At 48.4% G+C, this 24,447-nt stretch overlaps 1 protein-coding gene across 1 annotated transcript in view; it reads right to left on the bottom strand.

Moving 5' to 3' along the window:
• PLEKHG1 (pleckstrin homology and RhoGEF domain containing G1) overlaps positions 1-13,086 on the bottom strand; it is a 206,883-nt gene extending 193,797 nt beyond the window's left edge. The window contains exon 1 of the mRNA XM_036024891.1: positions 12,870-13,086. The gene's annotated coding sequence lies outside the window, so the exon portion shown is untranslated. The remainder of the gene's footprint in view (positions 1-12,869) is intronic.
• Positions 13,087-24,447: the final 11,361 nt, after the last annotated feature.

Genomic DNA, 24,447 nt, shown 5'->3' with positions numbered 1-24,447 from the left:
GCCAGACTGGGGAGGGTCCCGGGGGCTGTTCCATGGACTGGCTTTTGACTCCGAGTGAGACAGGAAATCCCTGGGGGAGTCTGAATTAGCCGACACATGCACAGGTTCACTTTGGCTGCTGGAAGATAGTAGGGGGCGTGGGTCTAAGCAAGGAGGCCAGTGAGGAGCCCATTGCAGTAATCCAGGGAGAGAGGGCAGTGGGCGGGGCCAAACGGGAGCAGTGAGGACTGCAAGAGGCATAGGAGGATTCTGCGTGTTGTGGGCAGAGCCCACAGGGTTTGCCTGTGGACTGGACCTGAGCTGTGGGGGATGTGACCAGAGAAACATTAAAGGCTTTCGAACTGAGCCTTTCATCTCTACCTTAAGTTCTGCCATCCACCTCCCCTTGGGGTTAAGCCATTAGCAGGGGCATTCACTGGTCAGATTCGAGTTCTAAACATAGCAATCCCTGCCGGCTCAGCAATTATTCTACTTGTCTAGGCACGAGATAAGCATCCACAAGGCTGGGAGGGGGGCGTGATGGATAAGTGAAGATGGATTGAGAACTGTTTAGGAAGTTGTTGCTAACTGATGGGACAAGGCAGGAGAGGAAAGGCAAGTGGCTTACCCTGACCAGTGAGCTGGGGCACTATGAACTAAGAACTGTGTAAGGAGGGGGGAAAACAACCCAACCCTAGGAAGCCCGAGGTAGGTCTGGAAACAGAGATTATGAATCCATTTCTGGGTGGGTGACTCTGAATCAATTGTGCAGAAGCCAGCAGATAAATCCCAGCAGGCATGCGAAGGAGAATGGGAGGCTCCGCCAGGCCCGCTGCACAGTTTTGCTTTTGGTTTGCTTTGAAATACAATAGGGCCTCGCTCTTCGAGCCAAAAAAATGTAAATCAGAATATGCTAAGAGGAATTTCATTTCATTATTTTTGAAGAGGCACAGTCACTAAAACTGGGCTACCAGAATCCGTTCTCTTTTTAACACGACAGGATCCTTCAAAGGCCTGTGTTAATAAACTAAACTTACAAATAACAGAACAATTTTTGTAACAACACCAAACAATGTGGTTTGGCTATATTCGTCTTTTTCCCCCCCCAGTAAAAGGGCTAAATTCTGAATAGGAGAATAACAAAGATAGACTTCTTAAACTTGTTTTTACATTTCTGAGCTCTACGTTGGTACACTAGAATTAAGGTTTTCACCCAAACCCACGCACTAGCATTGAACACGAGACTTCTCAATTCCACTCTACAGTGGAAATAGAGAACCTAACTACACTTCAAGTCAGGCATGTGGTTCAAGGTCAATGGTATGCCGGTGTACACGCTCTCGACTAGGAACACGAGGATGAATGTGGCATGATCTCCACGTCCCGGGAGGCACGCCAAAGGTCTGAAGCGCCCTCCGCATGCAAATAAAGGCATGATTATAGGGTTGGAGCAGGGCTGATATCCTGTCTGGAAACGCAGAGCAGTCACTCCGCTGGCTTGGAACATTAGAGAGATTTCTTACCACTGAAATTTCTCTGATAGTTGTTTCTATTCCAGAATAAACACTGTTGACTTTCCAATTGCACTATAAGCCAGTGAAAGGCAGGCAATGGACATAAATATTTATAGAGCACCGCATTTCCTGCAGACCCACAGAACTTCCAAAGCAAGAGCTCCCGGGCTCCCCTTACCGAAGATCGTCTGAACAAAAACACTCTCTGAAGACACCTGTAGGAAGTGTTGAGTCAGGAAGTGTTGAGCCAGAGGGCTGTCAGATTTCCCCAGTGGGTTTCCTTTCCTCCTCTTCCCTTCACTCCTCCTCCTTTTTCTTGTTCCTCCCTCCTTTTCCTCCTCTTCTTCTTTCTTCTTCTTGAAATATTTAGCTACCTACTCAGAATTTCTGGTCTTCAAGTAGTGTGTGAAGACTGAGATTTTTGCCTGAATTTGTCAAAATTCAGGAAACAATTAGTTTGTTTGACCACTTGCACTCAGGAGCTTGGCGCAGTCTAGTGAGGAAAGGCAGACAACTAAACGGTTATGAAAATACTGCATCGTGGGTGCCCGAGATGAGGGAATGAGAATGTGAAGGAGCCGGAAGGAAGGGGTACTGAGCTCTGAGGGGGCTGGTGGGGAGGGGGGCTTCTTCTCCCTTGCTGCTCAGAGAGCATCCCTTGTGGCCACATGCTGCCCCGGTTGCTTCTCTAAAGGAACCACAGAACAGAGGCCGATGGGAGTAAAAGGTGGAGACCGGTAGCAGGTAGGTCAAAGCAAAGGAGAGTAGCCACACTACTTGCTCATTCCCATCAATTCCTTCTTGTGCTGCATTGCTTTGGCTGATAGTCCAGTGCTGAACCAACCTGCATCTCACCACCTCTTCTGTAGCATCTTTTCTGTGCCTGCCATAGCTTCCCAGCTGCTCCACCTGAATGATAACCAGGCCTTCATCCACTCTGTCCCTCCCCTGCGTCAGCAACAGTGGCTTTGCACTGGGCTTGTGAGCCGTGCTCAAGACCTTTGACGCTATAAAGCGCCACGCAACCCGGGCCCCGGCTACCCCTGCAGCCTCATCTCCCACTTACGCGTGTTCACACACACAGGCTGCCTTTCTCTCCCTCACACTCACGGGGCCTGTTCTTCTCTCAAGGCCTCCACACATTTTTTCTGTCTGTCTAGAACACGGGTGTCAAACCCATTCTCACCGGGGGCCACACATCGGCCTCCAGGTTGCCTGCAAAGGGCCGAATGTAATTTTGGGACTGTAAAAATGTAACTACTCTTTAACGGTTAAAGTGAGAGCTTGGTACTGCCGCCAGGTAGAAACAAGGTGCCCGGCCGGATAAAACAAGGTGGAGGGCTGGATTTGGCCCGCAGGCCTTGTGGTTGCCACCTGTGGTCTAACATGTCCTTTCCTTAGAACATATTCAGGATGTTTTGTTATTTAAACCTTCGCTCAGTGTTACTGCTCACAGGGGCCCTTCTGACCACCCAGACAATGACAGTGACCCCGCCCCATGCCCTTTCCCGGTCTTTTTTACCTTAAAGTGCTTAAAGCGCTTAAAGCGCTCACTACATAGGGTCTACCCCCTCCCCAGATCTGGTCTGCTTTGTTCACCATGGTGTCCAGAGAACTTTAGAAAATTACATTTGTCCAATAAACTAATTCCAATCTGAATTTCCAAGTGTAACGAGCACTGTATGTCTCAACCACAGTGACACGAACAAAGACGTGTGTCTCTTCCCTGTCCCTGACCACTGACTTTTGCCTCAGGAAACTGAAGGGACTTCTCCCTCCACCGAGACAGCTTTTCCCAGTATTTTCACGTTGGATCATCGTCCCAGCCGCCCAGTAGCAGGGAATTAAACTGAAGTGAACATAATGAAAGAGCTGTTATTTATCAAGGGTTTATTACGTACTAGGTGCTACCCATCCATTATGCATTTAAACCTATAACATCTTTATTACATGGTTTTGTCCTCATTTTAGAAGGCCTTTTCAGATAACTTCCAAATGAAACGGCCAAATTTCAGACTATTCCTGCATTTCAACTCTGAGTATTCAAACCTTAGAAAAACAAACCTACCTCTGCCATGCATACCTTTTCCCCCATAACGAACGTCACAGAAACAGTGTTTGAACTGAGTACCGCAATGAGTAAGCAAAGAAAGTAAGAAAGTACTGGCTTTGATTGCTGTATCTGTTATGCATATTGAAGTATCAAGGGAGAGTTTCCTCGGTCAAGAGTATGGTATACGTTTCTCAATGTTTGTGAAAGTGTTCTCTGCATACATTAGTAACCCAAAACCAAGGAGATGTTTAGAGTAGTCATGGCTAGCTGGTATGTCTTTAGCTGGTACAGGAATGTGTTCTTGTTTTCATTTACATAAGAAGTTGAAAACAGCCCTGACTGGTGCGGATCAGTTGGTTGGGCGTCATCCCACAAAGCAAAACCATGGCTGGTTCGATTCCTGGTCAGGACACGTGCCTGAGTTAGGGGTTCGGTTTCGGGTCAGGGTGCAAATGAAGGCAACTGATCAATGCTTCTCTCCATTTCTTTCTCCCTCCCCTCCCCTCCCTCTACAGATAATAAATGTTTTTAAAAGAAAGAAGTTAAAAACAAATCCCTGTCGCGTTCCTACATGGAAATTTCTGAAACTACACTATCAGGTTACACAGTATCCCATCTCCATGCAACAGACCATCAAGCAAAACAAATCCTCCTTCACTCCTCAGGGGTATGCTGGGTTTTGGAAGGCACTGCTATTATGGAGCTCATCACACTTCCATCTTTAGAATCCCATACCATTTTCTCTCATATCTGGATAAATTCTAAAAAGAATGACAGAAAGAAAATACAAGAAAGTTTTGGAAGTTTCCTGGGTCCTGGGTTGCTGCAGGCAACGCTTCGCCAGGGCAGGGCGCGTGCGCGGGCGCAGGGTTCCACACGCCTCGGGGGCATTGCCTTCCCGTCCCTTTTTCTGCCGTTCTCGTGTCAAGATTGGGTCTTATTGAATATTGTGAGTAAATGCTATTCCTGAGAGTTTAATATTAACAACCGCTATAGGAGGGGGGTGGATAAGCATGTGTCTTACAGAGACAGTGAAGAAAAGTGGAAGAGAGCCAAGACCACCAAGGCTTCCTTCCCTCCATCGCCAAATTCCAAACGCGTCCAACTGTTCCCCCAAGCACTTTCCTGGACAGAGCCGGCCCTCCTCAGCTGGTCTGCACGCCCGTCTCCCATCGGTCCCCTGACGGTCTCAACGCCCTTAGGGTCCCATCGTTGTTATCCTTCCTGAGAAACTGACTCCAAAAACCCCGATCTGGGATGGGCAAGGCACGATGTCAGGGAAGGTTTTCCTTTTACAAAAATTAACCTGTAAAGTCTGTGTCTCCCCCAGCATGCCCCTCTCACACCCACGCAGTACACCTGTAGTACCCCTGACTCGGGCCTCCATGTTTCGCACTCCATGTATGTCGTTGATTCAGAATTTTAAAGGTGTGAGACGCCCGAGGGGTGAAGCTGGAAGCCGTCTCAGACCAGCTCCCATATCCCCCTCTGCAGCAGCTATAATATTCTAGCACAACACAGATGCTTAAACTAATAACAGGTTTACACGGTTCAGGGGAACAAACATAGGGCGGTATATTTACGCCCTAGATTACAGTCCTTCCTCTCTCCAGCACATCAGAGAGGCGCAGATGGGAGCGTTTGAGACTGTCTGTAATCACGCGGCCACGGGAAGCTGAACGCTGGGACGGCCTGGGATCAGCCCCTCCAGTCCTCCCTCGCAGCCTCCCATCCTCCCCGTTCCCCCTCCATCATCTTCAAGCTGAACAATGGTGAGCGTGCATCCTTCTCCACCCCCCACAATGGCTACAAATGTCCTATCCTTTGCATTTGCTCCATTTCCAAAGTCTCCAATTTCTACGGGAGTTGGTGTCAGACCTCCTGAAGCACGAGGTCTTTAGTCACAGGAGCAGGTGGAGGGAGGAAGGAGGTGGCTCTGGAAGGGGAAAGGCCTGCCCTTGGCTTCCTCCTTGGCCAAGGGCTCGCAGGCCCCTCCCAGGCAGGCAGGGTGCAGGAAGCAAACTTTGCTGGGGCTTCAGTGGCACAGCTGGGAGAGAGTAGGGCGAGCTGAAAAATGCCCCAAAGGAACAGATTCCCGGAGGGTATTAGGAAGGGCATGCTCACCATGTATGGGGGGCCAGCATGCCACCCGGGGACACAGGTGACATGTTGGAATTAAAATAAACACTATGAAAGCACACCTAAATCCAGTGAGAAATAGCCACGTGTTGTCAAAGCTCCCACTGAGTCAACCTGAAACCCACTGAGTCAACCTGAAATGGAGTGAATCACAGACAGAAGAGAGAGCCGGGGGAGGAGGGTGTGGAAAAAGACCTTGAGGAGTCTTCCGGGTTTAGAGGGTGGTCAGAAAGCAAAGACTCCGGCGGGACTTGACTCTAAACAGGGAGGAGGGTGGGAAAATGTTGGGAGAGGACACTGCTTGGAGCAGGACGGCCCAGAGCCTTGCCAGAGGAGGGAAGGAGGTCGGCTCTCAACGGAGCCCCTCTGTTCTCATTATCAGAAAGGACCCACGTGGTCAGAGGGATGATCAGCCCCTTGGGATGCTGGAGAGCAGTATTTGCATTACATTGAATCTAGAAAATAGAAGGCAGTGAGCTCTAAGCTTATGCCTTCATTGCCCTGGGGAAGGCATTGACATGCATTAAGGATTCACACATCTCTGCAGACAGATGCCAGAAGCAATTATCTGGCCGCAAGAGCTGCCCAGCTTCACCCCTGCCCAAGGGTGTGTGAGCCAGTTTCACTTAAACAGGACTCGCTACTGCACTTCCTTCACCCAAATGGCCAGAGTGAGTGTTTTAACCTTGAAAAATGTATCAGATCACAAATGTCTTACAATACTTTCGTGTACTATGTTGTTATTGAACTCTTCACTAGTCCAGCGCAAGAAAGGGAGAAACTCAGTTACAATGTAAACCACCGAAGCAGAATCCTGTGAGCAGTCATAGAGTAAGATTCATTTATTCAATGGATACTTACTGAGGGTAAATATCAATGCATTTTATTGATGCTAAGAAATGCTTTTTTCCCCCCTCACAATTTATGGATGCATCTTAAAGGAGGCAATGTCAATTTTATTGACAGAATTTCTTTTCTTAGAGATACATTTTTCTTAAAAAGGTTCCTTGTTAAGTGTAGGATGGTCTGAATGTAAAAAAAATACAATAAAATAAAGAAACAACATATTCCCTTTTTTTTTCACCTTAACCCAAGGACATGCTTATTGATCTCAGAGAGAAGGGAAGGGAGGGAGAGCAACATTGATATGAAAGAGACATCAATCGGTTGCCTCTCAAATGTGCCCTGACCAGGGACCAAACCTGCCATCTAGGTAGGTGTCCTGACCGGGAATTGAACCCACAACATTTTGCTTTGTGGACTGATGCTCCAACCGACTAAGCCACCCTGATCAAGGCAGAAACAGTATCTTTCAAAAGTATCTTAGATCTGATGAAACAGGAGCTTATCAATACCATAAAGTTGCAGTTCAAAGGTTGCTTTTTCTGGGTGGCTCCCCAAAGCATCAGTCCAAGGCGGCCCCATCATCCCCCTGATTCTCCCCCCTTGCTGCTCACATCTCTATGGAGACCATGTCTCTTGAATAGCATCAGGCATCATTCTAGGCTTAGTAAGTTTTCTTTCTTTTTTTTTTTTAAGATTTTATTTATTTATTTTTAGAGAGGGAATGGAAGGAGAAAGAGAGAGAGAACGAGAGAGAAACATCAATGTGCGGTTGCTGGGGGTCATGGCCTGCAACCCAGGCATGTGCCCTGACTGGGAATCGAACCTGCAATGCTTTGGTTCGCAGCCCGTGCTCAATCCACTGAGCTACACCAGCCAGGACTAGGCTTAGTAAGTTTTCAATGAATGGCTCTGGAATGAAGAAAAGTTACCATTTCTTGAGCAATTACTGCATGTCAGACCCTGAACAAAATGCTTTAAGAGGAAACATTCATTTATCCTAGCCACTCTAAAGATGGGGGACCTGCAGCAGGTAAGTAGGGGAAGTAAGGACCAGGCCTCCGCTCAGCCTGACTTCAAAGCCACACACACAGGCACCGTGTGATACTGCACATCACACACAAGCCCTGGAAAGGTCTGTGCCACATTCTGGGACTCATCCAAAGATGTACAACAAGATCCAGAAACTACAGAGAGGGATAAGGCTGTTCCCCTCCTCTGGAAAGGTACTATTTACCCCCTGGGTCACCACATTCCCCTCTTTCCTAAGCGTTTCATGTATGAGGTTCTGCAATAACATGGAGATGGAGATGCCTCCATCTCTGCCCAGTAAGTTGAGAAGAGGCTGCAAGGAAGAGACGAAGGTTTAAACTTCGTGCGGAAGGACCCCTCCGTTGGTGGAAGTGAGCACAGCCCACAGAGGGCTCTGGGAGTGGTCCTGGATGATGAGGACATAGCGGGGTACCCGGGGGAGGAGCTGGAAGGAAAGTAGGTACAAGAACCTCGAGTGCCAGGCTCGGGGGTCTGACCCTTGTTTCCTGTGGTCAGTGACCTTCATCAGCGACAAATCTCAAAGTGGGCTTTCTTCCGTCCCAGCCGAGCCCCTCTCTCCATTCAGCATCTAACTCAAGGAAGAACGCTGAAATTGGGCACTGCCATTCCTGTATCAACAGATGGCTACGTCCGACGACTCCTAACCTCCCCGTGTAAAGAGTAAAATAGAGAAAACCAGCTGGAAAAAAGGAGTAACAAAGGAGACTGGGTTCTTACGTTCATATATATCACCTCAGTGCAGAGAAAGCCTAGGAAATTTGTCACTTCAGGTCTCCGTGAAAGTGCTGAAGGATATCACACACAGACAATGCTTCCTTCAGGACAGACCGGGACAAATGCGGCCCGCAGCCTGTTCCGTGTGTCTCTCAGGCCAAGATTAGCTCTTGCATTCCTCACGGGTGGCAAACAAACAAAGAATATATGAGAGAGACACACACACGAACCACAAAGCCCGAAATACTCGCTATCTGGCTATTTACAGGAAAGCGTTCACCGCCCCCTCACCTAGAACTTATCACCCTCCCCCACCGGTAGTCGGACACAGGACATTTAAGTGCGTGATGTGACCAGACACAGAGAGAACTAGACCTGCATACCGCTTCACGAATTAGAGGTAATTTCAGGGTGCGAAGATTTATTGATTTAGTGACTCCTCTTGCACGAATTCTACAGTTTTAAGCCATTATGAGACTCACACCCATTTTTAACTTTGTCTTGGACATTCGCGAAGATGTCCTTCTTACACTTCGGACTTGCTAGCTTTTGGCCAAAGGCTGTAATGGTTGGACCTTCCCAACGCTGGTGTAAGAGGCTTCGGTAGACTCTGCATGCAGCACACCGGTCATTATAGCTCACCAAACCAACCCCCTTAATTAGAGACCCGTGAAACCCCAACCCTCCTCTCATCAGGTTAGCACAGCCAGTGGGCGTTGCTGGGCTCTTTTTAAAACTTAGCCTAACATTATCACGCTTCAAGGTGCCCTTCCTCCAAGATGATGTGGGAAGGGGGAAAGAAGAGGAGGGTTGCAGAGTTTCAGTTCCATCAGTTCAGCATACTTCAGTTATCCATCAGACAACCGCTCAGTATGTACCAAAAGAAGATGTTTAGGCTTGGGAGTTTTTACTGGGCTTGTATCTCATCGGAAAGACACATTTTTTTTGTGTGTGTGAACTTGTGTACACAGATTAAAAAGATACTGAAACATCGCCCTGGCTGGCGTAGCTCAGTGGATTGAGCACGGGCTGCGAACCAAAGCATCGCAGGTTTGATTCCCAGACAGGGTACATGCCTGGGTTGCAGACCATGACCCCCAGCAACCGCACATTGATGTTTTTTTCTCTCTCTCTCTTTCTCCCTCCATTCCCTCTCTAAAAATAAATATATAAAATCTTAAAAAAAAAAGACACTGAAACGTGCCTCAAAAATGAAATCTATTCTAGAGGTAGGATACCGTCCACCCCTGATCGCCGGGGTGGGAACGGCTGGGCTTACCTGAGGCTGTTCGGCAGCATCCGACTAACCTGTGGCCCAGTTAGTCTGCAGCAAACCCAGGCCCCCTTGCTAGGATGGTTGGGCTGCATTTCTGTCCTCTTTGCTAAACATCTGTTGCCTTTCATCAGCGTGAGCAATGTAAAGAGGAGCATGTAGCCATCTCTTAATTGCTTGAAAGCTGGCTCTGCAGTCGGTTCTACTTGGCAGAGGCACCCTTGGCTCTGAATGCCCGATTGGATTGGGGTCAGCTTTTCCTTTTGTAAAGCAGGTGGATGCAGGCTGACGAAACATTGTATTTCGGAGCCTGCCACATGCCAGGACTAGACGGCCTAGGGTCCCTGTCTCGGAACATGTTTCCATTACCACTCCTAGTTGAATACATGAGCATTCTGTCCTGGAAGCCGGTGTTCCTAAGTCAAAAGAGACAGTGATTTTTTTCCCTTAAAGAGTAAACCAGTGCATTTCATTAAAAACATGCCTCCGTGCTGCCATCATTTCTAGGTAGCGCATTTCAGGGGGAAGAGAAGGGAACCCGGGCTAAACCACGGCTCCACCAACAGAAAGCTGCGTGAGCCCCCGCCGCATCGCTCCTTCCCGAGACTGGGTTTATCAACAACCACCACCTTCAAAGCACACTGCGTGCCAAACTCTGCGAATCATTCCATTAATCATCATCAGGGCTCAGCCTGACTCCAGAGAGAAAGGCCATGATTTCCTAGATTACGGAGGAAGACGTGAGCAAAGGTGAGATAATCCAGAGAGAGAGCAATCAACTGTGATGATTCCACTTTCCTGATTGTAACATGATCTAGCCTAAATAATTTCCTACAGGGGTCAAGGTCTCTGTGCTAATAAGCTGCACAGACAAGCTTCACATACCACCAGTTGTCTACTTCCAGAGCAGTTGGTCTTACCCTCTCTATCACATTCCTAAATCTTTAAGATCACCCAAGATTTAGCCTGGCTCCTACATTCCAGCTTTACTGTTCCGTGGATCTAATCATCCCAAACGGGGGTTAAAAGATGACAATTGTTTGAAAGAGCAACTACCAGCAATGAAAGGCAGGAGGGGAGAGACCAGCAACATGTGGATTGCAGCCACTAAGAATCAGAGTACAGACCCAGGGATTACTTTTAGTTTATGAAGGGCTCAGAAGACATAATGCCATTGACGCATGCCCCATATTTATGTGTCAAACCGCAAACCATTAAGTCTTAGTTAAATCACTTTAAAAAAAACTCAGGCCCTCAACGGGGTAGGGGCGAAGGGACAAAACAGTACCGGTTATTTTGGGGTTTGCAAAACTACTGCCACTTCCTTCCTATTGGTTTGTTACCAAGTGATCACTCAGACTCTTTGAAGTACAGATGGAACTTCCCGTGGAAATAGGGAAGCTTGGATCTGGTAACAACAATCATGCCCATTCAAGGCGGGGAAGGAAGCTGGTGCCCAGGGGAAGCTGGAGATGAGCCGGAAGGTGCGATCGAGGAAAAGCAGGGTTAGGGCACAGTTCTGACTCAGAACTGTTTCTCACTGCGCCAGGCCATGTCAGCAGCGAGATCACGCAGCTGCGCCTGGAGGGAAAAGGAAGGTGATGCAGGGACAGCTGGGGGACACCCTGTGGAGGAGGAGGCCAGGGAGAGGGGAGAACTCTGGGGAAAAACATTTACTTCTGTAGGTGGTTTGGGGGCTTGGACACAGGGCCTCACGTAGGACAAGAAGTCAGAGCAAAGTCAGAGGGTCTTATATCAAACCATCACTTTTGTATCTAAGTCTTAAGCTACCGTAGAACGAATAAATGCCGTGGGCCTGGGGGCGGGGTGGAGTAAGCACGAAGCTTTACAAAGTACCTGGTTCACATAAATCACTTTAGGAGGGAGGCAGCCCAGGCCACAAGAGGTGGCAGAGCTTGCTGGGGTCTCACGTGGCAAGGCCCAAGTTACAATGATGTTTTCTTACTCCTCGACGCGATGGGCTTGGAAATGTTTTAATAGAGTTTAATCAAAGTCTCACGTTGATAAATTCTTTAAAACCATGCCAGCTGCAGAAAACCGAGAAGCCAGAAGATGCCGATTTTAACACTCGGTAACTATTTTCACAGCGTTACGCGACCTAGCTGGGCCTGCAATTCCGTTTGGGCGATAAATCTGGCCTAGCGACAACACTCTGGTCTCCGCCTGGTTTGAAAAGGAAACACGAGGTAGTTCTGTTTGCAATCCGTCGGAAAACCCCCAAATCGACTCTGCCTCCGAGAGCGGCCGGTCCTCCGTAACGCCCGCTGGAAACCGCCTCCCGCGGGACGCGCACAGGGATTTCAAAAACGCGTGCAGTAGCCACGGCCACCTGAGGGCGGTACCAAGGGAGCGCAGAGGAGCAGAACTTAATGAAAATACCCGCTCTGCAAACCAGACTTCACCAGCGCATTTTTAAAAACTCACCCACCTCATTGTTTCCAGTGACCGGGATACAATTGAACCGCTCAACGGCTTCCCCCAACTGGACCCTCCTTCGCCTGGTAGTTTAGGAACCAGACCCGTCAGAGCACACAAAGAGGGCCGCGCTGCCGGCGTCACCCGTAGACCCCAGCGGTTCCTCGGAAGCCGGAAAGGTCCGCGGAGTCCCAGGGGAGACCAGGTGTTACCTTTTACCCCCGAGACAAAAGAGCCCCGGCTTTCAACGTCCCCCCCCCCCCCCGCCCTGCCCCGCCCCGGGCGTATTCGCGGAGCTGGGCCACCGAGGCCGGTGCCACAAAGGCAGGGATCCTCCGAGCCGACCCGCCGCAGCCCTGGCCTCCGACCCCCGCCGCGGTTCGCCGGTGCTGGGGCCGGGCGCCCGGACCGGTGTTGGGGGGCGCCCCAGGTGGCCGGCGGTCGGGTCCCGTTTTGGGACTGTCCTGTTGGAGTGGTGGGGCTCGGCTTTGCAGAGCTCGGGGTTCTCGAAGAGCCAAGGCTGCAGCCGCCGGGGCTGCGGGTGCAGGGTCGGGAGCGCCGGGTACCCAGGTCCGGGCTGTGCCGGGGCTCGCGGCCCGGAGCCCGGAGCCGGGCGGCGGCTGCGGGTCGCCCCCTCCAGGCGGCAGCGGGCAGCGGCGGACCCCGGGTCTCCGCGGCCGGGGGCTCTCCCCAACACCGTCTGCCCCCGCCCAGGAGGGAGCGCGCAAGGAATGGGGTCCAGGCATCACGCTCCGTCCGCCACCACCTGCTGACTTGGGGGCTCCTTCCCAATCCTCGGGGCTCCCGGCGAGCGGTCCCATCAGCTTGAAAGGGACCCCGGGTGTGAAGGAAAGCCGGCGCTTACCGGGAGAGGGGCGCCCCGCATCGGGGGCCGCGCACGCAGGTTCGGTCCGGGAAGTGGCGACTGCGCAGCGCTGGCTCCGGCTGCGGCTCCGGCTCCGGCTCCGGCTCGGGCGCCCGCCGAGCGCCCCGCACCGCCGCTTGGGCTCGGACTTCCTCTTCCTCGGGCTCGGCCCCCGCCGCTCGGCCGCGCCCCGGCCCGCCCCTCTCAGCGCCCAGGAGCGGACTCCGCCAGCCGCGAGCAGTGGATCCCCCGTCCCGCCTCCCCTCTGCCCTGGGGCGAGAAAGGTGGGAAGGAGGAAAGAGGAGAGAGAGAGAGAGAAATCGAAAGAGATTAAGCACTTGGACTTGTCTCTGGAGGCTTGCCAAAGTGAGCAGTCAAATTACAGCCCCTGGGCGGGGGGGATTTAAAAAAAAAAAAATCCTGCTACTGTTTTTGCAGACACATCACTTTTCTTCATTTTCCAGGATCATCAGGGTTTTTTTTTTTTCCTTTAAAATAATACCAAAAATAATTCTTTTAAGTCAACATTCTGGTATTACACAGAAGCTCTGGGGAACTATGTAAAGGGGGGGGGGGGCTCACTGGTTTTCAGGCACCATTACCCTAATCACCCGAGTTAATGTACCAAATAACCTTTGCTTAGGGAAAGTGAGAAGGAGCAAAGACTAACCTTTGTAACAGCCAGATGGGTGTTTACAGGCACAGCTGTGCGGCGAGATGATGACGCGGGCCACAGGCACGCGGATAATTTCTTAATTAACACCTCTCTTCCTGCAAAGGCAGGGAGACGTCCCGTACCAGTCTGCGTACTGGTTGCAGTAGGTTTTGAACCTTGCAGGAAAGCTCTTTCGCATTACTGGCTCACAGGCCTTTAACGTAACCGGCTGTGTGGCCTGCAGGAAATTCCTTCAGCTCTCCGTGCTGCGCCGCCTTCATCTGCAACATGGCGAGAAGGATGGTGCTCAGGAAAGGCTTGGGAGACGACGCGACCCCTTAATAAAGCCTGGCAGAATGTCAGCTCTCACTGTTGCTGATTTCCCCCTTTTATCCGTGTTTATGCATGCACACAGTCATGGAAATTATGGTAAAGGTTTGGAACAAAGTGACGTTTGGGGCAGGAGGACAACGTCGTGGCCTAGTTCCCTCCCTACAGCGTGCTGCCGGTGTTCTGTTTTGTCGTTTATTTTGTCTCCACAACCGACTGGTGTCACCTAAAGCTCAGAGGATGGGCTATGCCTGGAGTACCTCTGCCACAGATGACTTGCAACGGGACTGCAGCAGACACTGGCCATCTTCAAAGCCAAGTTCTAGCTGGTCTTGCAATAACCCCGTGAGGCGCACGGCACAGTTGCTAGTTTCCTTTCCCAGACAGGAAGCCGAGGCTGGGGAGGGTTCTCGAGACCCTCCCCAGTTCCCTGCCCGTCACCCCGCCTCTGTTGCTATTTGCAGCAGAAGCGAAAAAAGCGCCCCCACACGTGCACAGCACAAGTCGGTCTCTTCCAGCCCTGCGCGAGGTGCTGGCCCTCAGTGGACACTCACAGACGAAGGTGCAGAGAGACCAACTAACGCTGATGAGCGTGTCTGCGGCTGTGCCCGACAGCTGGGCGGGGAGGGGGGGGCGGGGCCCCTGGGAGAGGACCGGTTTCCTCATTCCTTGCACACCGCTCTGTCTGCTGCTCTGCTCCTTGGCCCCGTGTAACCACGCATCTCTCCGCACAGATGACTTCCAGAGAAGCCATGTGATCTGACCGCCAGGCGCAGACTCCGCCACTGACTAGCTGCTCATCTTAGACAGATAACAACTCTGGACTTTGGTTCTATAGCTATGGAGCGGTGACTATATTTTCCTGCCCAACCCACTTCACTTACTTCAGTTTGTTATTTAGGTGAGGGGTAGAAAGTGGAAGCAGGAATGGGAGATCTCTTATTGATATTGAGTGCCAAACACAGCACTAGGCACCGACACCACCTTGTCATTCCTGATGCCCAGACAAATGTGCCCTGCCCTTCCAGTCATGAGAGAGGGATCTCGAAATCACATGGTCTGATCCACATGTACCTAGTGCATCTGTGTGTGCGCAGCATTGAGCTCAGCTCCTAACTCACAGCAGATATGAAATGTGCAGAGGGTGGGTGATTGGATGGGTGGGTGAGAAGACAACATAAGAATTGTGAAAATGCTGTTCCATAGCATTCCATAACAGAAACGTGCCACTCCCCCCTTCAAGGAAAAGTAGCCAGTGGAATGACTTTCTAATGGTGCATTCAGTATTGGGAAAATTCTTTTGGTGATAGGTCTTCCTAATAATATTATCAGTCAAGGTCAAACAAGGGAAACAGAAACCACTTAAAGTATTCAAAAAAGAGAGACTTTGATGCAGGGAACTGGCCCACAAATGATGGAAATACCAAGAATCCGAAAGCTGTGAGGCAGTCCAGATATTAACACCAATAGAAAGTCGCCACCACCCATCCCATAGGATGGAAGGGCGGGGTGAGGAGTTCCAGATGGAAGCCGTCTGTGGGCAGAGAGGGTGGTAAGTATCCTGGTTTCTCCCTTCCTTCACGTCCCATCCACTGCCTTCCGTGGGTTGGACCCAGATGACAGGGGGACTTGGAACCCTCAGAGCCTGCCATCCCTGCCCTCTGTGGTGCTGAGCAGGGAAGGGGCAAGAAGGATCTGAGGGCAACCAGCCTAGGCCTCGCATAGCCCGCTAGTCATACCTTTCAGGTCTCTCCGTTACATCGCTTTGGAGGAAAAGTTTTTGCCCTTTGAGATCACTGGGTGTCTCAGCATCTCATTTATTCCTCATAGACACCTGGTGAGGTAGACAGTATCATCCCTAAGTCACATGCAAGGTCGTAGAGACTCAGGAAGTTTCAGCGACTTGCTCAGGGTCACACAATGGCACGTAGCAGAGCAGGTTCGAGCGCGGCGCTGTGCGTTCCAGCTCTCCGGTGCGCTCCACTGACCCAGCTGTTTCCAACGGAAGGCAGGGCAACCACACACAGTCCCATGTCAGGGTTGCCAATGTATCACACACACATAGGGGTTAATATTTGCAAAGGTTACAGAGTTAAAAGGAAATCACATCTTGCTTTCATTTTATGGCTTTTGGTAGTAACTTTTATGAGGCTGTGATGACTGGACTGAATTTATGATCACACAGAATCAGAAATATTATGTCCACTGGACTGTAGGAGAAGCTCAGGAAAAACCACAGGCAGCATTTATCCTTTTTTTAAAACAATGCCATTTCCATTTCAAATTTGGTTTGATGATGACCTAGAATATTCTGACCATTAAGGAGATGAGGGTACGAGAAGGGGCTTGTGCAGTCACCTCACGTCGGGAAGACAGAAAACCAAGAATGAGAGTACGTGCATGCGCGTGTGGTCGCGCGACTTGCGTCCTCAGAGTCCCTCCGCCGGGAGTGGGATCGGAGTCTTGGCAGGCACTGGTGCTCCCTTTCCTGAAGCCTCTAATTCGCTAGAAGCTGTGCTCATCTCAAGCAGTGAAAGGTAAAGTGAGAAATGTCCACCATCACTAGTATGTAGCTGAGTTGGGCCTAAAAGTAGGCAAAGGAATGTGAGGCCGCCTGGAAATCCTGGTATTTGAGAACTCCCCTCCTCGGTAGCCAGAGGATTCAGGCTGGTGTCCGGGAGGCAAGTGCAAGTTCATTATCCATCAAGGATATAGGGCAGGGTCATCCTGCTCAGTATCATACTCACAGAGTAAGTGCACCAGTCTTTGTGATTTCCTGCTGGTAAGGAAAGCCCCGGCAAAGGAGGGGGACCCCAGATACGAGCCAGGCCAAGAAGACAGCGGAGGGACACCAAGAGACACAGAAAGGGTGTCAGATATGGGCTTGGGTGACAGGAACGTCTGGAACAAGAAGAGAAAATAGCCCATGGTCAACATGATCAATGTGTCTGTTCCTCTAACTGCCTAAATTTCCTCAATTTTGATCAATAGAGTTAAGTAAGATATACATTTGCATTCATTGTAAATATGGATATTTGCAGGAAAGCATTCCAGAACTTGACACTTTTTTTTACAATATTTTCAGTGTATTTTTTCTAGTTTTCTCCTTTCATTTTTTTTAAATTTTATTTATTTATTTTTAGAGAGGGAAGAGAGGGAGAAAGAGAGAGAAAGAAACATCCATGTGCAGTTGCTGGGGGCCATGGCCTGCAACACAGGCATGTGCCCTGACTGGCAATTGAACCTGTGATGCTTTGGTTCGCAACCCACGTTCAATCCACTGAGCTACGCCAGCCAGGGTGAACCTGACACTTTTAAACTTAAAGTTGATTCGTCTTGGTTAAACAATCCAATATTATTTTAGGCAGATGCCCTGAACAGCTTTGTAATAGAGAACAATCTTAATCGCATTACACAGAAATAAAGCGACACTGGATAGTTTACACTTCTGCCTCAAAATTAGCTTTGTTTTCAAGTTTATATTAGAATATACATTGGGAAGGCTTTGAAAATTAGGAGGGTTTTTTTTTGTTTGTGTGTTTGGGCTGTTTTCTTTGTGTCAGATGTGTTAGAGGGAGGGGCTACTTCCAGCTTTATTTCTCAAAAGTGTTATGTCTAGAAGTTCTCTGTAAGAATGGTACTATACCCCTATTTGGAAGTGTGTGTGTGTGTGTGTGTGTGTGTGTAGGGGGCTTGAGGCGTGGGGGATGTATTAGCAGGGACAGTTCTGCACGACAAAGGGCTGTCCCGTCCTAAATACCGGCAGCATCTCCCTACATGCACCCTGTGAGGAGTTCCCTTAGGGTGGGCATCTCAAATTTAAATGTGTTCAGGGGCTGCACCAGGCGAGTTAAAAAAAAAAAAGCTTCAACAGCTTGAAGCTGTGAGGATGTGGTGCACACGTAGGGCATATAAATTCAAATTTTCTTAAATACCCCTTTAGCCAAACAAACATCTCATTCCCTTAAGAGAAGTTCTTCTCCTGGCCCTCGGGTTCGCTCCTTCCCCTTCACTCTCCTTTGCTTTTGGACAACTTCCCAGACAAAAATAGAAGAAGGAATCACTCCTTCCTCCTTCCTTAACCCTCCTCCTCCTCCTTTCTTAAAGATGGGTAGTTAACGGATCGGGAAAAGACTGATAGAAAATACTTTTGCTGCTCTCTGAGAGGTCAATGCCATGAATGCTGTAATTAAAATAATAAAATGAGCGGGGGAGGGGGGAATAAGGCTAATTTTAGCCATGGAAAATGAAATTAGTTAAAAAATGTAAACAAGACACTGAGGACAGAGGCCCCAAGTGTGTTTTTTCATTCTTTCTTTCATAGCTCTTCTCTCCTGGAATTTTACAACGAACCTTACAAGTCGGTAGATGTGATGGCTGCTACTGGTTTTGGCACAGCTCCATGTCCCACCTCTATGTTCAGGATGTACCTGCATTATCTTATCAAATCTTCTGAACTAGGGGTATCTTCTCCATTTACAAATGAGGGCACTGAGGCTTAGAGGGCTTAGGTCCTGTGGCCAAGTTCACATGGGTAGGAAGAAGCCACGCAGAACATTGGAGCTGTGTCTGTGACCCTGAAGTTGTCCTCTTCAGGGTCCTGTGCTGCTGAGGGTGGGTCAGCACCCATGGCCTGCCACGAACCTCAGCCATCTCCATCTCTCCGTCTGGGCCGCCTTCTTCGATGCCTTCTGAACAACAGCCGTTCGTGGGCAAGTGCACCGTGTGGGCTGACCAGAAGACGCAGTGCGCAGCCTCAGTTCACTGTCTCTTCTCCTCCGTTCTGAAATCCGACAGCCCTGCCTACAGGAAGTTTTCTCTTAAATTATTTGTACCAAAGTCTCCCTAACCGGAACCTATTGCTCAATAAAACGTCACCTTCCATGGTTGGATGCTATTTGTAGTTTGTTTGTTTTTTTTTTTAATCCCATTTATTGTGAATTTAACTGCATTTAACTGCAGAAGTATTAAAGTGTTTGACTTTGGGGTGCTGCCCCAAATTTATTGCATATGATACTGTAAGTGCCTGCATTGCCTTTCCAAAATTTCCCATCGAAAAACCCCTAAAATCTTGAATTAGGGATTATGAATCTGAAGTTTGAAAGACACCACATTATATTGAATAGACACTATTAAAAGTATGTTCATGAATGGTAAGAAGCAATGATGTGGGTGTGCATTTGTACTAGTTTGCAGGAGCCGATTGTTAAAATTTCTGGAATTTTGTGAGCCAGTTCATGTCAAGTTGGTAGTTTGAAATCAGCTGTGGTGGGAATATTTACACCCCAGCAATCGGCCAATCCTACAAATCAGGGCTCCCCCCACCCCATGGCTGGTTGTTAACCACTTACCAGCACTCCACTGGACCAGGGACAAGATTATAAAGGGGGAAAAATGTCACACTGTGAGTGCTTCCTAGCCTACCCTTTCCTGCAGTTTGGAAAGGTATTAAGGGAGAAAGAGAAAACGTTAGTTTGGTTTTGCTGACAAGCAAACCACTTTTCACGGGAAGAGGAGCTGTGCATTCAAAGCGATGCACTTCACTGATGCTTGAATAAAGGTAGATCCTGTGGCATTGCCTTAGAATGCCCACCCACGCTCTCGTGAAAATTCCATATTGAGAAAAATTGCTGTGGCCACAATGGGGCAACCTCAGCTTCGCAAGTGTGATGAAGACCAAGGTGTGAATTTCCTCCTCCCTCCCTTCCTTCCTTCCTTCCTTCCTTCCTCTCTCTCTCTCTCTCTCTCTCTCCCTCTCTCTTTCTTTCTTTCTTTCTTTCATTATCTATCTATCTATCTATCTATCTATCTATCTATCTATCTATCTATCTATATTTTTTAAAGGAAAACACAAAGAAGAATAAGAGTGAGAAGGTTCAGTAGAGGACACCAGAAACGCAGCCCTGGAACGTTGGGCAGAGGCAGAGGAGAGGGCCAGTGAGTGGCGCCACCTGGGGTATTGCTGGTCACAGGGGTTCCCCAGGCCGTCCCTTCCCACACTCAGCCAGGTAAGGTCTTGGGCCTTGTTTGCCATGGGGAGCGTATGGGTTGAAGGAAGAGCACATGGGGGGCTCGGTTAGTCCCTGAACCAACACACAGTTGGAGGGAAAAGATGTTTAGCCACAGAAGCCCTGGTATGTTGCTAACTTCCAAGGGAGTTCAGTCATTCTTGTTCCTCTTTCTTCTATGCTTCTTAAGACTTAACCCTACTACCTGCAAGGAAAGGAATTTTGCATTCAAGATCTGAACGCAGGTGCTATCGAAAGGGATTAAAAGGGAACTGGGTAATTACAGAGAACAAACTGATCCTCAGAAGACGGAAAACCCCCGGCATTATCCCCATTCATTAACGCCCAAGCACGGTCTCTGAGACTGTAAATTGGCAGTGCTCTCTCAGACACAACGTCATCTCAGCGATGATTACCTAGGCCCACACCGAGGCCTCTGCAACACCCCTGCAGAAGCTGCTGGCAAATCTGGAGGCTGGAGACATTCAACAGAATGCTGTTCTTTTTTCATTTGTAACTTTCATTTTAAAGGGTGGCAGGCTCTGTTTCCTGAGGCATGAAAAAACACCTTATTCCAGGCAGAAATTCTAGAGGAAAAACTTCCAACGAAACTAGGATTTTAAAGTTGTCCTTGCGTCAACTGCAAAACGTTGTTTAAAATGTTTGGTGATAGAAATAAAATGACCTAGATCTGAATTTTCACATTACATATGTAATAAGTTAAAACACAAACTTTTAAATATAGCTCAACGTGGCACAATTGTGGAAGACAAATGCAAACTTGAAAAATGTAAATCCCGTGAGCCCTGCCCCATGCGGCTCAGTGGGTTGTGCGTCGGCCGGCAAAGCAAAAGGTCTCCGGTTGGATTCCAGGTCAGGGCACGTGCCAGGGTTGTAGGTTCAGTCCCCGTCTGGGTGCGTGCGAGAGGCAACTGACAGGTGTTTCTCACAGTGATGTTTCTCTCCCTCTCTTCCGCTCTCTTTAGAAAGCGGAATTTTTAGAAAAAATACAAACTAAAATTAAAATAAAAGGCCATGAAATTCTCTAAAAAAGAAAAAGGAAAATTCATTTTGAACGGGGAACATTGGTATTTGAAACTGTGAAGACTTCATATTTAATAATTTAATACGAGTTTGATAATGAAGGAAGCAGTCATCTGTAGGTTTATGACGCTCAGTCTCCGAAGAAGAGTGCAAGACTGCGGGGGCAGGAGGGAGTTACACAGACAATGAAGAAAGATTTAGTACTGGCTGGCATAGCTCAGTGGATTGAGCGCGGGCTGTGAACCAAAGTGTCGCAGGTTCGATTCCCAGTCAGGGTACGTGCCTGGGTTGCAGGCCATGACCCCCAGCACCCTCACATTGATGTTTCTCTCTCTCTTTATCTCCCTCCCTTCCCTCTCTAAAAATAAATAAATAATTTTTTTAAAAAAGATTTTACTCCTTTTTATGTCTCTGGGAGCATTTTGGAGAGTGAGAACTGAAGATGACATCATTCTAGCCCCAGATACTTTTCTCAAGTTAGCATGATCAAACCTTCTGGTTTGCTAAAATATTATGGTGAACTTATGCACAATTTATAATAAAATAACTCAAGCCCGTTTTTTTCCCTCTAATTCCTTTGTTACTTATCTTAGGAACAATTTTATTCATCACCTCCAGCAATCAGACCCTACTAATATAGAGTGTCCTGGATAAACTTGGGAATTATTAAGAATAAATGAAATACTTGTAATATATGTTAGTTCCTGTGATACACCCTAAACATAGAACCAGGTTTTGCATCAGGAACAGACGGTGAGGCCTGTTTCACTGCGTGTCTCTCTCCCTCCCTCCAGAGTGAAGATAGACTAAACCACACTTCCTAGTGCAGTCACATTTGCATATGCGTCGCCGCCTCTTTGCACGGGTTCATTCTTCCAGACTTCCCTCCTTCTTTCTTTTTTTTTTTTTTTCAATTCCTGAGCCTTCATTCCCCTAAAAATGTCAACCTGATTCACATGACCAAATCCATATTTCCACTTGCATTTTCCTTCCGGCTTAATCAGGAAAACCTAATCACATAATATGAACGTATTATGCATACATTCTGACACATTCCATTTTTCTTTAGCCTTTTGTGATAGAGCAAAGTGAAACAAGACACATCATACTTTTTCTGAATTCCCTATCCTAAAAATCATTCTTTTAAAAAATGGTTTCTTGCCCTGGCTGGCGTAGCTCAGTGGATTGAGTGCGGGCTGTGAACCAAAGTGTCGCAGGTTCGATTCCCAGTCAGGGTACATGCCTGCGTTGCAGGCCATGGCCCCCAGCAACCGCACATTGATGTTTCTCTCTCTCTCTCCTTTCTCCCTCCCTTCCTTCTCTAAAATAAATAAATAAATAAATAAATAAATAAAATCTTTTAAAAAATGATTTCTTCATTTTTATAATTTCCCTTGACTTTTTCACTGTAGTTGGACAATTGACTTAGGTATAGTAAAGAAACACCTGCTCAATATCTGCACAGAAACATGGTAGATGATGAAACGAACACATCACAGGAACTGCACTGCCTGTGTGGACTGGGGTCCTTTGCACTGGGATTCCCCTCAGGCGTACTCAGCATGCCGGTTCCCAAGTACCTTTTTCTGTAATTACAGGAGGACTCTGTCTCTGAAGAACCCAGTTTCGTGATCACTTTCCAGCAACCCAACACTTTCCTGAGAGTTGACGCCCCCGTTCCTAGCAAGAGGTTTTGAGCTCCTATTTCTTCTAGGGAATGTATCCTTTCACCTTTCAAAGACAGAAGGTCTTTTAAAACTATTCAGCAAGTAAATAGAAAAAAAAAGGAGACAACCTGGATGTGAGCTAAAGAAACTAACGAAAGCCTCCTATAATCTTGCGATTAAAAACACAGTACCTCAAGATGAAGCACGATCATCTATTTCTTCTTTCCAGTCCTCCTAGTCTGCCTTTAGTTCAAGTTCTCATCTGGCAATTCCTGGACTGGGGCATGTCCGCTTGCAGGCTCCCACCCACTGTACCTAATAAAGTTGCTGCCTGCCGGCCTGATCTCCCTGGGATACTATTTGCATAGCTAACAACACAGAAAGGCCCTCACACGGTTAAAAGGGAAACCCAGGGGCGGGACAGGAAGGCCTTTGAGAGTGTGATCCTGAGAGCCAGAGTCAGCAGAGCCTTCTGCGTGGTGGGGAGACTCGCCCAGGGGCCTGCAGCCTGTGCATTCCATCTCCGCTCGAACCCCTGGTCACTGCTCCTTCCAAACCATGAGGGGTATCACCTCCTCGCCTCCCACGCCCCCACTTTCCTTGTCTCTTTGCTCTGGTCCTGTCCAGCAAGCAAGCTATTCCCGGGACTTTCTCTCCGAGCTGGATCTCACATGGGAGGAGAACATGCCTAATTAAATGTTAGTGTTGTCCAGACTTGCACGGGGGTTACGTGGAAAAAATGTAGCTCGAGTTTAGGATTAGAGTTGAGGACGTCTCTCTACTGACACATGTAAATTGCAAGCTTGATAGGGACTTGATCTCTGAATCATATTCTGTTTTGTCTTTGATGCAAAATATTAATCAGTGCATTGTTAACCACCATGGACAGTGGGCCAGGCAGGGCCCTGTGAGGCTCATCAGATTATCCTAAATCAGGAGGATGAAAGACGAAGGTGACAGGCCTGGGACAAAGGTGTGTCCCTTAAGAGAAGGGGATAGATGTGAGTCCTCCTACCAGTGAGCCTAATTTGTTTCACAGATTGCTTGGTAAGAAAGGCCCAAACACTTCTTACGGGATGTCTGCATACTACTTGCAGTTTATTGGTTACATATTTATTTACATTCATTGCTTTAAACACTGTATGTGGGTCACTCTGTAGTGTGGATATGTGAATTCTCAAGTAATTTCTTGTCTGATGACTTCACACTATTCTAGGTCCCAGGACTGTGAAAGCAAGATACTTGAACCAGGGGACCCCACTCTCCATTCATTATGAGTGCACAGACAAGGTAAGGAGCACCTGCCCTCACAGGAGAGAGGCTGAGTGTACCTTCCTGAAATGCACACCAGCCACCCCTTGAACAGACTTCCATAGCTCCTTAGTTTAGAATCAAGTTCAAATATCTTAGCCTGACATTCAAGGCCTATTAGTCTAGTACCTGTTGGACTACCTTGCTTATTATTACTATTATTCCACTCAAACTTTTCAATTAACCAAATCTACTGATACGTTGTATTCCCATATCGTATGTGAATTTCTGTGTTTGGGGCTGGAGCGTGCTTGCTTTCGTGTGATCTTTAAGGAGATGTGCCCTTCCTCCAAGGAGAACTTCTCATTGCATGTCCTCTGTAAGGTTTTCCTAAACACCCATGTGTAAGTGCCTCACTCAGAATGCCCGAACCTTGTTGCCTGTATCATCTTCCCCCCAGACTGCAGCAAGGACCAAAATGCTTTCCTGGGCGTGCACTCACTGTGTGATTCCTGGCCGTGGTAGAGCACGACAGGTGAGACTGGTGTCCATACCGGTCAGGCTGGCACGCACATGACATTTTTGTTTTTAAAAAAACCTCGGCAAACAAAACTGATATGATC

Source organism: Phyllostomus discolor, chromosome 4 (assembly GCF_004126475.2).
Source record: "Phyllostomus discolor isolate MPI-MPIP mPhyDis1 chromosome 4, mPhyDis1.pri.v3, whole genome shotgun sequence".
Classification (NCBI taxonomy): Eukaryota; Metazoa; Chordata; class Mammalia; order Chiroptera; family Phyllostomidae; genus Phyllostomus; species Phyllostomus discolor.
The sequence above is the reverse complement of the archived record's forward strand: the minus strand, read 5'-3'. Positions and strand labels throughout refer to the sequence as shown.